This window comes from Chlorocebus sabaeus, chromosome 1 (assembly GCF_047675955.1).
Source record: "Chlorocebus sabaeus isolate Y175 chromosome 1, mChlSab1.0.hap1, whole genome shotgun sequence".
NCBI classification, from domain to species: Eukaryota; Metazoa; Chordata; class Mammalia; order Primates; family Cercopithecidae; genus Chlorocebus; species Chlorocebus sabaeus.
The window spans coordinates 51,654,150-51,669,512 of record NC_132904.1 but is presented as its reverse complement, the minus strand read 5'-3'; positions in this window follow the sequence as shown (position 1 = coordinate 51,669,512).

The following is a 15,363-nucleotide window of genomic DNA, read 5'->3' as shown; positions in this document are numbered from 1 at the left end:
TTGGACATTGATTTTGTATTCTGAAACTGTGCTGAAGTTGTTTATCAGTTGAAGGAGCTTTCAGGTTGAGATTATGGGGTTTTCTAGACATAGAATCATGTCAACTGCAAACAGGAATAGTTTGACTTCCTCTCTTCCTATTTGGATGCCCTTTATTTTTCTTGCCTGATTGCTCTGGCCAGGGCATCCAATATTATGTTAAATAGGAGTGGTGGGAGAGGGCACCCTTGCCTTTTGTTGGTTTTCAAGAGGAATACTTCCAGCTTTTGCCCATTCAGTACGATGTTGACTGTGCGTTTGTCACAGATGGCTCTTATTTTTTAATGGTATGTTCCTTAAATGCCTAGTTTATTCAGAGTTTTTAACATGAAGGGGCGTTTTATCCAAAGCCTTTTCTACATCTATTGAGATAATCATGAGGTTTTTGTCTTCATTTTCTGTTTATGTGATGAATCACATTTATTGATTTGTATATGTTGAACCAAATTTGCATCCCAGGGATAAAGCCTACTTGATCTACTTAATCCTTCGTTTTAGTTTCCTCATTCATGAAGTGGTGAGTAATACACAGGGTTTGTTGTGTTAAAGAAGAAAATATATGTAAAGGCACCTGCCTAGTGCCTGAAACATAGTAAGTATTCAATAATTATTGGTAGGCTTCCTGCTCACCATTTTTTCCCATCTTTGAGGGACTCAGTTTTATCTATAAAATCAGAATATGAGGTGGATCAGTGGTTCTCTAAGTGTGTGTCCTAGATGAGTAACATCAGCATCACCTGAAACATTTTTGTAAAAGCCTTGAGCCCCATCTCAAATCAGAAACTCTGTAGACAGAGCCCAGAAATCTGTGTTTCAACAAGCTGTGATAGCCAGACTCCAAGATGGTCTCCAGTGATGTCCACCTCCTGGAATGTATACTCTTGTGTAGTCCTGTTTCACCTGGTACCAGAACTGATCTGTCTGATGACTAAAATGCATCAGAAGTTATGACTATCTCTTCCAAGATTAGATTACAAAATAGACTATGGCTTGATCATTCTCTTGATCTCTTTCTTGGATTACTGACTTTAGGAAAGCCAGCTGCCAGATCTTTAGGATAGTCTAGCAACCTTATGGAGAGGCCCATGTGGTGAGGAACAGAGATCTCACCTCGAGCCATGTGTGTGAGCCCATTTGGAAATGGTTCATTCAGCCCCATTCAAGCCTTCAGATGACTGCAGGCCCAACAAACACCTTGATTGCAGTTTCAGAGAGACCCTGAGCCAGAACCACTCTGCTAAGCCATTTCTGGATTCCCGGCCCACAGACACTATGTGAGACAATGAATGTGTGTTATCTTAAGCTGCTAATTTTTGGAGTAATTTGTTACACAGCAATAGATAGCAAATAGATAACATGCCCTCCAGATGAGTCTGTTGCTTACTTAAGTGTGAATACCATCGGGATAGACAACAACTAAGCTTTCTTCCGGCTCAAAAATTGTGGAATTTTGCGGTCAATGTTGGAAATTAAAATGCAAGCAAGGGGCTGGGTGCGGTGTCTCACACCTGTAATCCCAGCACTTTGGGAGGCCGAGGCGGGCCGTGATTGCCTGAGGTCAGGAGTTGAGACCAGCCTGACCAACATGGTGAAACCCTGTCTCTACTAAAAATACAAAAATTAGCCACGCATAGTCGTAGGTGCCTGTAATCCCAGCTACTTGGGAGGCTGAGACAGGAGAATCCCTTGAACCCGGAAGGCAGAGGTTGCAGTGACCCAAGACCAGGCCATTGCACTCCAGCCTGAGCAACAAAAGAGAAACTCCATCTCAAAAAAAAAAAAAAAAAAAAAAATGAACAAGAGATGGCTCCTATCCTTGCACCACAAGGGGGGTGGGTATAGCCCCTGGAGAACTTGTTGCAGGCCTGGCCATCCAAATTCAAGGAAAAGTTGGCAGAGCTGGAGAAATTCCAGAGAAGCGCAACTGAGAGAAGTTGCAGCTGAGCCTCTACCTGCCCATCAATTCTAAGACAAACAGGACTCTATTGTTGGAAATGCTCAGAGATGATGTTGCCAAAGTCTACAAAATCACAAGGCACATGGTTAGGACTGTGGACTTATTACCCAAGTTCATGGAAAGAAGAGTTAATGGCAGCAAATGTAGTGGATGTGGTGGAAAGGACCCAGGCTTCAGAGTCAGACGAACTGGGCTCTGCTTCATAGAAGCCAGTCACTTGGGGGAAATCTCTGGCATCTCTGATTTAATCATCATCTTCATATGGAGATATGGGGATAAGAATATTTGCTTAGTAGCCCTAAAATGAGAATTCACTTTGCTCTGTTTAAAGAGCATGCCACCAACACATTTTCAAGTAGTGATTACTGTCATGAGAAATGAATGCAATAAAGGGTGGCCTTTTTGTGAGCATCCCTTCATACATGTCATCTGTGCTTTCATATCTTTAGAGGCAACCTGAGCTGAACCTTCAACTAGAGTCTATGTGGGTTTAAATGAACTTGAGAGTTAGTTTATAATGGGCTATAAGGTAAAAGACAGGTGTTTGAGTAGTACCATGTATTTTAGAGATTGATTTTGCAGAAATTAAACATCCTATCCTTGGGCACACTGTCCTTGGTACCTTGGTACAAGGATTCATGGGGTGGAATCCTGAACCAATGGATTATCAGAATCACCAAGGCAGCATCAGGATTTTCAATGATCCTTCAGGCAGATGACAGTGCAGTGGGGAGGATGAGATACTAACACATCAAAACCAAGGGATTAATTTGTTGTTTCAGGCCAGTGTGTCTAGCCAGAGTTTCTGGGCAGCGACTTTTTCTTCCATTCAAAACTTGGGTTGGAACTGGATAATAATCTGCACCCACTGGCAGCTATTGTCCTTGAATATAAACTCCTTCTTGCATGTTATAAATATTCCAAAAAATCTGCCCATAGTTGCAAACAACTCCCTTCCTTTAGAAACTATTACGGATTTAAATAAGTAATCACTCCAGAAAGTAGATAATTCATCCCACTTCCATTTGTGACCCGCCTTGCAGCTGTCCCCCTGACATGCCTTAGTTGTTTTCTGTCACAACGCTATTGTTTGGGAAAATATTCTCATCTGGTTACACGACTGTTGAAACTTGCCTGTAAAATGATGAGCCATTTGCGGCAATGCCACAGCCTAGGGAATTAGTCGCTGTTAAAATCGTGTTCAAACCAGGGCGTTGCCAAGGTGCCGACGTCTTGGGAAGCTGCCTGGAGGGCTTTGGCTCTCTAACAAAGACTTGAAGATGGCAGAATCTCAGTGGGGTTTCTAAATCATGGACAGGCAGACAATTTGAGGCCACAATCGCCTGGAGACCACTCTAAAAGCCTTAGTGAGTGAAACCTCCTGGGTTTTAAAAGCTTTTAATTCACAAGAGCCAGATGTGGCCCAATGTGGGCAGGTAAAGTAGGGAAGCTTTGAGCTGAGAAACAAAGCTAGAAAAAAGAAAGGTGAAGAAAAGCATGCCATTGACCCATTTTTCACTTTCTCCGTCATATGCAGCTATTCATAAACCCATAACACGTATCCAAATAGCAATTAATACACAGACTAGCATGTTCCTGCTTGTACCTGATAGTTGTAAATGGCTGTAAAATCAGCCGTGTGTAAATGGTGTAGTGACGTGTGTGAGACATACCAGCACAAGACATGCCCACACTTTTCATTTTTTGTCAAGTCTGGATTAGCCTGAGAGAGGGGACTGTAGGCATGAATCATGCAAACAGCCAAGGACCTGGAGTCTCTCCTTTTGTGTTAGTGTGGGATGCATCAGAATAATGGTCCTCGCAGCAGGCTGGTGCTTCCAGTGGCATTTTTCTCAGGCTAATGTTAAAGTTAATTTGCATTCTCTGATCCCACCCAGACTCTTCTCTCCAGGGGCAGTGGGGTGGAAGGAGGAGTGGGTTGAATTTGTCAAGAAGTTCCGTAGACTTGTCCTTGTACACGTGGTCTCACATTTTTCTTTTACTGTCATACTTTCTAAAACAATTTTGAAAGCCTATATGTATATGCACATTTTTAAGTTGACATCTAAAATATTTCATCATTAAGTAGCCGCAAATCATGTAATTTATGGTACATTGTCCATATTAATTTTAAAATTAAACTGACATATGGTTATTGTAAATTTATCCAGTGGAATATAAATATTCTACACCTCAATTCCCACCATAGTTTTATGAAGTACTGTATGTATGCAAATCTATATTAGCTAACATTTAACATTGTTGCTTGCTTTTCTTAAAGTTTGACTTTCATTTCATTCCACATACTGTATTTTAACCTAATATATCATTTTAACTTACTTTTTAAGAAACTCATTACTCAATATCTTTTTTGCAGCAAAACTAAGACTATACATTGAAGGTTTTATTTATTTTTATTTCCAGTGAAATAGATGTTAAATTTATCTGATAATCTTTTGGTAAAAGCAAACAAAAAGGAGTCTAGATAAGTGTTCACAATAATATAAAACACTTCTCACCTCTTATGTGTTACTTTTACTTTAAAAAAGGTAACATTGGTCTGTTTCTTAAGTTAAACATGAAACTTATCACCTCTTTTTCCTTGAAATACAGAACATGCAAATGAGACATGGACCAAGACCACATGAATGAGAGTTATCTCTAAGCTCTTTCCCTTTGCAGAAAATAAAGAAAATGCAGAGAGCACACTTCCTAAGAAACGAGTATTTCTCAGCATGATTTTTATGAATGTTGAGCATTCTAAATCTACAGGAGGGAGACAGAGAGAGAGACTGGAGCCTTGCCCTGTGTGTATCGGTTAGAAAGGAGACAGGCCCAGTTACTTCTATTACTTCTCACTTGCACTTTCTGCTGTATTCTAACAGGCTTTGCTGTCAGAAGTAAGGCATTCCTTGACAATATTTGCTCCAGAGAGGTGGTTAAGTGAAAAGTGTCACTCCTCCCTCCTGTAACACTCTATAATACATCCGAATTTATAACATCCCTATGTATAAAGCCACACCTCCCTAAAAGCCACACCTTTATCTTAATGAAAATATGTACTAGGCAGGAGAAGATATAAAGCCCAGTAACAAATCAAAGGAAGTTTCATAAATACTAATATTTGAAATTGTCCCCTTCTTTGGAACCCAGGAGGATTTTTCACTCTGGGGCAAAACCCTATAATAAAATTGGGACGGATGATAGGTGCCCTCTTTCCTTTGTAAAGTAAGAGAAGGGCAGTGTAACCTCTGTTCAAATGCAAAAAAAAAAAAAAAAAAAAAAAAAGGAAAACAAAACCAACCAACCAAACAAACAAACAAAAGTCCAGCTCCAAAGGCCTGCATGAGCATGCTTGCCACCTGAAACAGATGAAGTGTAGCTTCCATCTTGCCATGTTTCACTTCTGCCTTTTGCATCTCATGTGGGTATGTCTGATTGGCAGAGCCTAAATCTCATGCAGAGCTCTAGCTGTATTGTGTCTGGCAAATGCAGACTTTCCCTTTCAGCCTCTGCATTGTCAGAAAGCGTTGAGAAGATTGGCATGGATATTGAACAATCCATGCAGCTGGAAAAGCCTATAAAGTGACAGCGAGACCTTGAAAGATGGAAAGGATTACGTGGCCACTTCCAACTCAGCAAGAGATGAATCGAACTTATTATCTCTGCCCCTGCTTTCCAAACACTTAATCATGTACCAACCCTATTCTTCACCTATGCTTCACATTTCAGTGATGACACCAGTATTTACTCAAGAAATCTGAATATCTGCTTTTGTTCTTTTTCCTCCCTCCCATTCCATTGTATCAATTCTATCCACTCAGATCTCTAATGTCTTGTTCCTCCCTTCCTTCCTCATTGCCAATGTCTTATTTAAAGCCGTCATCCTCTCTCATCTGGACATTTGTACTTACTCTCTCACTTGCCTCCCTGCCACCAGTCTCTGACCTCCATAGTACTGCCAAAGTAATATTATGAAAACACAAATTGATTAAATAATTCAATGATTTTTCCATCTCCTTAAGCAATGGTTCTCAGCGCTGGCTGCACCTTAGATTCCCCTGGGGAGCTTTTAAGGTCCCATTGTCCAAGCCACTTGCCAGATCAATTCAATCAGAATCTCTGGGTAGGACTCAAACATAAATATTTTAAAAACTGTCCCACCAATGCTCAACCAAGGTTAAGAACTGCCGTGGCATATAGGCCATTCTCAGTCCAGCTTCAGAGTCACAGGCTGTCATTCTCCACATGTAAGCTCCAACCACATCAAATATCTTTCGGTTCCCAGACATGTTCTGCCCCTCACCTCTCTGGCTTTGCATGGCATGCTTCCTGCCACTGCCTGGAACTCCCTTTCTCCTCCTTTGACCTGGAAAACTCTAGGGTGTGCACTCTACACTTTGCGCACTTACAATTACAGCACTTCCCACACTGTATAATAGTTTATTTGCATGGTTGTTTCTCCTTTAGATCCTTTGCTCATTGAAAACAGGACGGATTCATCTCCGTGTCTCCAGTGCCTAGCACATTTTAGGAGATTCTCAGCACACATGGGCCAAATGAGTGAGTGAATGAATTAATGAATTAATGAGGCATAGATGAAGCTGTTGACTCTATGCGCTTTGCCTACTCCTCCAACGCACTACGCTGTTCTAAGTTGTTCTAAGGATGTTAACTATAGGGAAGGCCCATACCAAATTTTTTTCTCCATCAGACATTCTCATTTATATTTCTTGGGCCACAGTGGAACATGAAAACAAATGCTAAAAGCAATACAATGCTGATGCGATATTAGTATCTGATTCCTCTTCTTTAGGGTAGAGGAAATATGTTGTCTGGTTCTATGTGGATGCTCATCTCATTTTGTACTATTATTGTGATTACCATTATTATTGTTATTAGGTAATGCTAATCTGGGTCCATTACGTTAGAACACATACCTCTAGATATTAGGGCTTTTGTACTCCTTATGGGGAACTCTCGGTCTTGTCGCCTGCAATTATTCAGGTATCTTTTATCTGTAATTCAATAACTCTGATTGTCCTGTTGCAAATTCCTTAAGGACGCCGATGCAATGCTAGAAGTACACATATTTTTCTCCTTCGAGATGTGCTGCCTGTATGCTCTTTCTTGTGCTTTTCCCCTCTTGCTCTTATTCTTTGCCCATCTCAACCCATCCCATGCCAACTTTCACCTGAGCATTCCCTCGTCTCTCTGTGTCTTGTTTTCACAGGGAAGATCAGAGGTTAGGTGCAAGTGAGCACTATTTGCAAAAGTCTCTCCACCTTGCAGAAATCATACTCTGATTACTCCCTTTGTTACATGCTCAGACGCTTGACCAGCAATAAAGGCCTGGAAGCTTTTCTGATTAAGCATTTACTGACCCTCAGAGAAGGGCTACATTTAGAGACTGGGTAAAAATCACCTCTTGAATATATTGCAGAAAGTGCTTTGAGAACCCCATGACAGCCTCAACCTGGGCATAACACTTTAAAATAAAGCTTTTTGTCATCTTTCCCTTCACTATAAAAAATGAACATTTTTTAAAACTGGAAAATACAGTAACACATACAGAATAAAATAAAAATCTCATAGAATCCTATCAGTAAGAAAAAAAACCACTGTTAATTGTTAAATTGTATTTCTTCCTATAAATAGGAATTTCTTATACACAGAGTAAGTAGGGCTTTGTATAGTTCTGTTTCCTGATATCTCACTGACATTATAATCTAAATGCTTCTTCATGCCATTAGAATGTCTTCATAAACACAAATGGAAATGACACATAATATTGTATTTTTAGCAGGTACCATAATTTCCTACTATTCTGATATTGATAAAAATGTATTTCGTTTCAATGATGGTCATAAATGTCTGTGTACATTATTCTTTACACACATTTCTCACATTTCTCATTCTTTCCTTAGGCTAGATTGCTAGAAGTAGAATGACTAGCACAATGAGCACGAATATTTTAAGACAATTGATAAATATTGCCAAATTGCTTTCCAAAACCTTCCAGCAATTTATAATGTAAGCAATAATGAAAGTCTTCATCTCATCAAATCATGGCCTAGCTTAGTTGCATTATTGCTAAAAGGAGCATTCTGTGAACAAATAAGTGGTAGAGAGTTTTTAATGGGCAGTATATAAATAATCCATTCTAAACCCTGCGGTTCTGGAAATTTTAGCCCTTTCTGGTCATTGTAGAATAGGCTGCAATAGCCTGTGAGACTGTGACCTCAAACACTCAGTAGTACAGCACCTGAAGTCATTTTCTCATCAGAGTATTATATGGGTTGGGTGACTCTTCCAAGCAGCTCTCCTTCTCAAAGAGGCTGGCTCAGGAACCCAGAAGGCTTCTGCCTTGTAACTTGGCCTTCCCAAAGCCCTTTACTTCCAGCCCTATGAATGGAAAAGAAAGAGCATGGGGGAGGCACACCCACTTTTAGCTGTCCCAAACTATAATTATATTTCATTCTTCTCTTTCCTATTCCAAAAAGCAATAATTCAAGCATTCTTCTGGTGTGATAGAAAGTTTAGTCTATGTGGTTTCCCTTTCCTAACTTCTTCTGAAAATCTGCCAAGAAACATTCACATGTTCATAAGTCCACCTTAGTTACCATCTGTTTACTCAGCTTGCCACCTTACCCTGCCGTTGCTCCACTCTCTATATGTGGCTGCTCCTGAGTGAAGTTTCAAGCCGTTCCAGGACACACAATTCACCCATTTGTGGGCACACATCCATACCTCTCCCATGATGACAGCTTCTGGCGTTACTGGCTCCAGGCCTGGATGGTCACTCCTATTCAGCCTCTGTATCTCTGAACTCTGTTTTCCTCTCTGTTCATTGCCTGGCATGTTCTCTCCACGTGGACGCCCTCGTCAGCTAACACACTGCTGGTTTAGCAGTCTCCATGCTGAAAGAATGCCTCTTTTCCCATATTTCCTAGGCAAGCAGCAACGACAAGGCTTGCTATTGTGTCCAGCCTCATGGGAACTGTTTGAAGATAAGAAGATGGTCTGAGGAGAGCCATGATCAAGCGAGGGTGGAATATAGGAGGTGGGAGTCACTGGATCAGAGATGGCAAATGTGTGACAAACATGCTGCCATCACTCTCCTCACCCACAGCAAACATGGCTAATCAATCCTGGCCCTCTTAGTCCTTTCAGTACAGACTCTACCAGTGATTAGTTGAAAACTATTTACTGTTTCTACATTAAACTCTATATTCAGCCAGCAGAGTTCTTAGCACATGATATACTTAATAAATATTGCATTAACAAAACTGAACCAAAGCTTCATTTAATCCAGGGAGTAAGCTTAGTAACAGGGCGGGTCAAAGATTAGGAACCTGAAGGTCAAAGCTTTTCACAGAGTTAGGAGCAGGTGCAGTGCCAAAAGCCGGGAAATCAAAATGAAAGCCCCTAGAATGTCAAGTCACTTGGACCACTGCAATAATTCCTAATGGGTCCTCCCACCTCTGGTCTTGGCCCTTTCCACCCTCAACAATGCCTTCTCCACATCACAACCACCCCTCACTAGCTTATTTAAAACCTTTGCTGATTTCGCTTTGCTTCGGGGATAAAAACAAGACACTTCCTACGGCTTCCAAAGCTGCCAGCCCCAGCCAATATTGGTCTCTTCCTCCAGCCTCATTTCCACACATCCCCCACTGAGCTAAGGGGCTTTACACAGTTACCTCATCTAATCACACCACCCAACCATGAACCAGGCTTGATAGTCTCATTTTATAGGTGACGAATTCTCACCTGGTATTCAGGGAGATTATATGAATTAGCTAAAGTCATGAAACTGCCAAGCATAATCTGAATCCATTTCTGTCTGGTTCTGAAGACTGCATTCAGGAATAGATAAGACAATTCCCGTTAATTCAGGTTTATTTATCAGGGACTTTCTTTTCTTTTTACTAAAATAAAATCAAAACAAAAGAGAACTGGCTATTGGTCCACTGGAACCCATACACACATATGAAAAGGGAGGGGGACAGAGACACAGAAACAGGGAAACAGACAGAGAAAAGAAAGAGAAACAGTGACAGAGACACAGAGAGATAAACACAGAAAGAGATACAGAGAAACAGAGAGAGAGAGACAGTGTAAGAGACACAGAGACAGAGACAGAGAGACACATACACAGAGACCTCGTCGCTTGGTTCACTTTCAGCCCATTGTGTCTGCACGACGTAAACAGAGATTTCTAGTTAGTGTGTGTGACTAGTGCCAACTTTCCAAAGAGGAGAATGCCTAAAAGTACTATTTTCCTTTGTTTCATTTTTTCTTTTTCCTCCTTTTTCTTTCATAGTTTTTCATACTTTCAAGTCTGAAAAGAAGGAATTCCAGGAAAGTGTCCCCCTCAATGAGTGAGCCATTTCTGAATGGGGCCAGATTAGCCACAACTAGGATTTTCCTCTGTCTCACCCCTTTTTCTACCCCCTACCTCCCATAGATTTTATTCTGAGTGAGACTTCGCTCCTACTGCACAGGGAGGTCCTCTTCTATCAGGCTGGGCCCTCACTCAGAATGCAAATGCCCCAGGGCTGAAAAGCACCTTTCACCAGAAATGTCCTAGCTGGAGTCTTTTTAGCCTTGACTGACAAGAGCATCCACACATTATAGGGCACTGCCTTCTTCCTGGCACTGCCATTTGGCTTAGCTCCAAAAACTAAAGAAATCAAGCCTCAAAGGACGCACAGTGTTGTCCTGCTGGACAGAAGCCCATGCTGACCACATGAAAAGTACCATTTCTCCTGTCCAGCAGCCCACTGTGCACTGCAGGCTGGGACCTGACAGCGAGAGGCTGCATGTTAGACGGAAGCAATGCAAAAAGGGTGTGGAGCTTGCAGCCTTAGCATTCACCACCATGCTGGCGGACTCCAAACATAAACAGCGCACCCTTTCCCAGAAGGAGTTCAGGGTTGTTGCAACATCTCCCAGCTATTTATCTCAGGTAAAAGGTGCAACAAGTCCTCCAGTTTCCTTCTTCCAGAGTAGGTATGCTTGCTTTTGTAAACTTGATATGACTAACATGTAAACTTTACACATCTGAGCAGGGCTATCACTTTAGGTGACTTTTCCTCGTGCTCCTTGGAGGAGCTGAGTTTTCATCTGTGCTAGGAAGGGTCTGATTGAAAGGGAAGAGCTTCAGTGGCCTCTGCAGAAGAAAGTCCACCTTGGAGAGCCTCTTTTAAAGGTCAGTCGAAGCAAGAAGTGGGCAGATCAGAGAAATAGTGCAGAGACACCAGAGCCCTGGACCTCAGTGCTAAGAAATTTTACACGAGGTTTTGGGATCAACCATGGCTCACCATGCCCTGTGGTTGACAAAACACCAGCTGTAGGCATCTTCAGGGTTACCAGAGCAAGAGATCTACAAAGGAGGCCAGTGATTGTCATGGGCTTGAGTCTTAAGAAGTTTCTAGGGAGACATTTGTTAAACGGTACAAAATGTCAGTTATGCAGGATGAATAAGTTCTGGATATCTATTGTGCAGTGTGGTGACTATAATTAATAATGGGCTGCTGTATACTTGAAAATTGCTAACAAAGTAGATTTTAAATGTTCTCACCACAAAAAAATGATAAGCATGTGAGGCAAGGGCATACTAATTCACTCGATCTAATCATTTCACAGTGTGTACCTATACCAAAACATCGAGTTGTACACCATACATATATATAAAATTTTAATTTATCGATTATGCCTTAATAAAGCTGGACGGGGAGAAGAAAAAGAAGCTTCTGTGAGGAATGGATGATCTGAGCAATCATTGTGTTATTCTCTGAAACGGGCACATCTTGGTCTTCCAATTCTGGTCATAAGCATAAGGAATCCAAATTCCACCTGGGTCCATGCACAAACCTAAGATCATTGAAGTCATGTATTTTAGGAGGTACCATCTATACAGAACACAATGTGATCTACTGTACAAGCAGTAAAAATATTCTTGATTTACACCATTAGAAACCAAGGTTCAGAGAATAATTTGAGCAAGAACACAAGGATAAAGTAAGGGCTAGAACCTTGCTCAGTCTGCCCACTGATCTTTCTACTTGACCTCAATTTCTCTTGTGGCCTGATATAAGGCTTTACATGCAGGAAGCACTCCATAAATGTAAAATGGAACTGGGGCCTTGTGGAGGCTTTCTGAATATCTAGGACCTTCTCAAGGCCATGACTCAGCCACTGGGACAAAGAGAGTGCAAGCAGATCTTCAGAAGAACTGGGAGTTTTTTGGAACAAAGCCCAAACTAGCAAGTGAGAGATTCCAAGCTGCCGGTTGCCTGGCTTCTCTCATTCTGGGTAGGACTGCAGCCTCTCTCTGAATTGCTGACTTCTCTGAGTTCCTGAACCACCTACAAACACTTCAAAACATTGTCTGCCTTCTTGGCAGAAGAGAAACTTTGACTTTCTTTGGTTAGTTCTCAAAAGCCAAAATCTCCTAGATGTCTGTTCTCTTTTCTCAATCTTTGCCTGGGATTTGTGGCTATAATTTCTGTGGTCACCATAAGAAAACTTTTTATTTTTTAATGTTACAAATTTTCGCTATGTGCTTCCTATGTGCTAGGACTAGGTTGCGTGTGCCTAAAATACATGTGGCTCTTCCTGCCTCCATTTCACATAAGATAGCTGGGAACAGGGAAGGGAAACTCTACAAACTTAAGCTATTATGGGTATTTCTATAATTTTCTTCTTTTTAACAATCAATGTGAAACTTAAGAAAAATAAAATAAAATAATTAATTACAATAGCATTGGCTGGGCGTGGTGGCTCACGCCTATAATCCCAGCATTTTGGGAGGCCGAGGCAGGGGGATAGCTTGAGTTCAGTAGTTTAAGAGCAGCATGGCCAACATGAAGAAACCCCATCTCTATTAAAAATACAAAAATTAGCTGGGCGTGGTGGTAGGCACCTGTAGTCCCAGCTACTTGGGAGGCTAAGGCACGAGAATCGTTTGAACCCTAGAGGCAGAAGTTGCAGTGAGCTGAGATCGCGCCACCACACTCCAGCCTGGGCAACAGAGTAAGACTCTGTCTCAAAAACAAAAACAAACAAATTTAAAAAAAAACGAGAGGAGGCCAACATGGCCAAAGAACAGTGGGAAATGCAGCACCAGATGAGGCTGAACAGGTGGACAGCGGCCACTGGTGCAAGGGCTACTCTAAGTTACCATAAAACGATGGGTTTCATTAGATTTTAATTCTACACGTAAAAGTAAGATCTCAAAAACTAAAATTAAAAACAGAGCTAAATCCTTATCTTCCCTAGTGGGAAATAAACATATAACATCTAAACCAAAAAAATAGGAAGTAACATTATAAACGTTATTTAGAGATAAGTAAATTTCTAAAGAATTAAACAGGTTTAAAGTTGTCCCTCCAGGGAAAGGGAAATGGGGGTGTTCCTTCTATCCCCAGGCATTCTCTTACCTTATCCTCTTTTTTTCCCCTCAGAGCACCTAGCTCTATCTGAAATCACATTGTCTACCTCACTCCCTTGTGCCTGAAGTGAGAACAAGCTCATGAAAAAGAAACGTTTATTTTCTCCCCTTTAGGATTTCTTCCAGCCTAGCTCCTCCTACACCATAACTTGGAGTTTCTGTCTGTCTCCCTCATGGAGCTATGCACTCCAGGAGGGCAGAGGCTGTGTTACAGTCATTTCTGTATCCATTGTGCCTGGTACAATGTCCAGCAAATAGCAAACCTCAGTTTATTGGATCAGGTTAAATTGCATTGAATTGAATTGCTTTCTGGGTCCCAGGCTACAAGAATCAGTAGCTCTGCTAATGTGTAGACTTTTAGCCTCGCTGCAATGTGCTTTATTTCAACTGCTAACTCCTACTTAGCAGGCAATTGTATAAACACACCTCAACAAGAGAAAGGTCAATTGTTTCCCCTTTGACTACATGGCACATGTAAAGTTTGGAAAGCCACAGAGGTATCATTTAGTAGAACAAAGGCATATACAAATAATCTGATTTTTAACTACTAATTATATAAATAACAATCTCCTTTCTCCCTGAGTATAACTGGGCATTGGGTCTTTAGTGCCTGTGTAAGTGCTACCCTTCCTGCTAGAGGCTGAGAATCTGTAAGAAAAGAACCCAGGAATGAAAGAATTAGAGTTCTTATATCCTAATAATGTTAACAATTACCAGCAGTTACAAAGTACTTTATGGTTTGCAAAGTACTTTTCATATGCATCATCTTGTTTAATTTCTACACTTATCCTGTGAGGGTAGAGCATCATTCCCATTTTATATACGAGGACACTATAGGTTCAGAGGTGAAATTAAATGGGCAGAGGCAGGGATTAGGCCAGATCATCTAACTCCAGAAGAAATTCAGCTTCCCGTACCTCATTACTCTCTGGGGAGGAGAGAAGTAGATTGATGCTCAAAGATTCACGGGAGCTCATGGTCAAAACAAACCTGGTAAACTGATGAAGGATGCTGTTGAAGCGACCTACCTAAGTAATGAGCAAACGCATCAACCGTGGCCACTGTTTGCCTTCGAGCATATCCTCCAAATAACCCACATCAAGCCTCAGGCATCTTATGCTTATGGAATAGAGGGCGAGACAGGGAACAGCTAAAGACTAACCTCATGTAGTGCTTAATATCTGCCAGGACTTGTTCTGAGCATGTTACAAATATTAGCTCATTTAATTATCATAACAACCGTACTTTACATAGTAAAACATAGAGAGGAAATAAAAGTAATAGCTAGAGGCCGGGTGCAGTGGTTCATGCCTGTAATCCCAGCACTTCGGGAGGCTGAGGCAGGTGAATCACAGGGTCAGGAGTTTGAGACTAGCCTCGTCAACATGGTGAAACCTTGTCTCTACTAAAAATACAAAAATTAGCCAGGTGTGGTGGCGGGTGCCTGTAGTCCCAGCTACTCCAGAGGCTGAGGCAGGAGAATTGATTGAATCCGGGAGGCAGAGGTTGCGGTGAGCCGAGATCGCACCACTGCACTTCAGCCCGGGCAACAGAGTGAGACTCTGTCTCTAAATAAGTAAATAAATAAAATAGCTAGAACAGTGGTCAACAAGCTGCAGCCAGTGAACCAAATTGGCCCACCACCTGTTTTTGAAAATAAAGTTTTATTGAAACACAGTCACAAACATTCATTTACATATTGTCTATGACTGCTTTCACAATACAGTGGCAGAGTTGGATAGTTGTAACAGAGATCACTTGGCCCACAAAGCCTAAACTATTTACTATCTGACCCTTTACAAAAAAAGCTTTGCCAGCCTCTGATTTAGATGAATACTCCTCTTTTGGCATGTATATTATAAGGACACTTTTTTAATGCATCTGACCCTCCCATGAGACTATAAGCTCT